Genomic DNA, 2500 nt, shown 5'->3' with positions numbered 1-2500 from the left:
CTTTGATGTAATGTAATTTTAAAAAACACTAATTGTAATCAAAATGACTACGTTTTGTCTAGGACAGTGTGCGATTAAACCATTAAAATCAAACCCATTTCGTTAAAAAGTCTCTTGATATTGTTTACTGTCCGCTTACAGGTGGATATTTTAGACTCTGTGGACCCCGAATAGGTGTACTATGTCCGTATCCGCTTAAGGACGGTGCCTATTATTGTTATTGCGCATACGTTTTGCGCATCTCGAGATACTCGGGTTTCCTATCGGTGATGCTTACCAATACAGTGACATTTTTGCGCGGTTTAAAACTATCCGGAGAAAGTAGATCTTAGTAAGTACTCTTGGTATCCAAAAAGAAAATTGGGAGTAACCATGCATTTTTGAGATAATTAAGCTTGATTTGAGAAAGAACGTCATACATTAATTGCGTAGTGTTAAAGGTTTTTACAAATATTATTCATCAAGTATCTTTGAACAATGCGTGGTTACCCCCAATTTTCTTTTTGGATTTCAATAACACTTGTTAAGATCTACATTTCCTGCATAATCATAAAACGGGGAAAAAATACCTTTTAGTAGGCACCGTCCTTAGGAGAGATGTCCGCTTACGGAAGGTTATATAATGTTTTAGAGGAGAAACCGCTTGAAACCGCCGGGACCGCAGTTTGGTGTCCGCATTTGGGAGGTGTCCGTTAGTGGAGGGAAAGTTCGACTGTAATTTTAATAATTTTAAATCAAATTTGCTCAACAATTTTCTCCAAAAAAGTGTGTGGATCGAAAAAAATGAACTTTAGCATCATGTATGCGCCACATGGTATTCCAAGTACACGCTTAAAGAAGCGTCTTGTTTAGATGAGAAATGAAATCACAAAAGGATGATCTATGAGTTTCTAGGCGTTCCCGGTTTCATAAATACAATATCATTGGTTGAGAAAGACAACTAATCGTGCTGCACGCATTTTAGTTAATAAATAGTAAATGGTTAGCGCGTATTGGCGAGTTATAGTTGCATGCGAGAGGTTGGACTCTATCTTCTTGAGTGCTTAGCAAATCTCCCAAGTGCAACTATAACTCGATGGTACACGCTGAACCGTTCACAATTTTTTTTTATAACGTAACCAAAACATCTTGTGACATCAGTCCTTGGTCTCCTTTGAATGCCTCTCGCTCATTAAATCATGGAGCTCGCTTTCACTTAGCTTACAAAACGCTTTGCCGGTGGTTCGAGTAAAATACTCGCTGACGGGTTAAGACATGACATTTCTAAGCCTTTTTTTGGAAAAAGCTGCGAATAAATTTTAACCTGTTTTGTGGTGGACTGGTCGGTTAGTGTTGTAGTTCGAGGAAAAAGCATTGTTTTTTCCCGGCGAACGCCTCAGTGTTTTCGTCATAAGCATTCACCCATGGGCCAAAGGTAAATGGGTAACTGACTGATCAGGAGGCGCGCTTTACTTTTGTTATGTTATATAACAGCTTTGCATAACAACGACGTGAAGGCTTTAACGAATAGGTGAGCAAACACATGCTCACGTGCGGGGATGTTGACGGCTTTTAAGACAACAAAAATCTTTTAAGGCTTTATTGAACAAACAAACAAATCAAATCAAAGTCGGAAAAGGTATGGAGACTATTATGTAATTTTGGAGGCGAAATGCACCACGACTGACATTTTCTGCAATTGTTTGTTTGTTCGGTCTTCCTACGTAGGAAGTCATAAATTTACTTCTCTTGCAAGTTTCTCAAGCTTTCTGGCCGTTTAGGACAACTTTCAAAGGCAAAAAAGGGGTCTCTGCGGTAAGACGGTGGCAAGAGGAGTTGCTATTTGTCCAACATTGTGCATGACAATAAGCACAAACAAAGACAGTTGTCACGGAGAACGACCAGAGACCGTTTCTATAATATTATTCAAGAGACGCTTGGACTAACTTTGATATTTCCAGATAACACACTTTTATTACAAATAAACTTCACTGCGAGTGAAAAAGTCAAGATTGATGACACGTCACCAAAAGTATCCTGATCAACAGAAACCTGCGCATCACTTGCGATTACGCTTTCTTCGTAGGCACTGTTATCAGCGGATGGCAAAGTGACTTGGATTTTAGTTGGAATCTGCTGAGCGTCAGTCCCCTTTTTGGTACCTTCAACTACCTTTAGTTTTCTTTCCTTGAGCATAAACCCACTTCGAGGATGATCTGTGTTAACTTTCTCTATAAAATCAGGAGCCGGTGTATAAGCGCCTTCTGTGGGCCTTTCAACGGAGTATGTTTTCTGTAAACTTGTCTCTGAAGTTTGCCCATCCTTATTTTCAACGGAAATTATCGTCACTTTTGCACGCTGTTGCTGCCTTTGTGCCGTTGTGCCTGCCATGGAAGAGGATGAGTCTGAACCGAGGGCTCCTGGTAACAAATCCGATGCGTGAAGAGAACGATCGTCGTGACTCCGGTCTTCGTCGGAAAACTTCGCATCAGGTTTAGGAATGGTAATAACTTTATCCATT

The 2500-nt window shown here is 40.1% G+C and overlaps 1 protein-coding gene across 1 annotated transcript in view; it reads right to left on the bottom strand.

Annotated features, from left to right (window-relative positions):
* Positions 1 to 1926: 1926 nt before the first annotated feature.
* The window catches only part of LOC138027102 (microtubule-associated proteins 1A/1B light chain 3C-like), a 10222-nt gene continuing 9648 nt past the window's right edge, over positions 1927 to 2500 (bottom strand). The window contains exon 5 of the mRNA XM_068874607.1: positions 1927 to 2500. This exon is cut by the window's right edge and continues 118 nt beyond it. The gene's annotated coding sequence lies outside the window, so the exon portion shown is untranslated.

This window comes from Montipora capricornis, chromosome 12 (assembly GCF_036669925.1).
Source record: "Montipora capricornis isolate CH-2021 chromosome 12, ASM3666992v2, whole genome shotgun sequence".
In the NCBI taxonomy this organism is placed as follows: Eukaryota; Metazoa; Cnidaria; class Anthozoa; order Scleractinia; family Acroporidae; genus Montipora; species Montipora capricornis.
The sequence above is the reverse complement of the archived record's forward strand: the minus strand, read 5'-3'. Positions and strand labels throughout refer to the sequence as shown.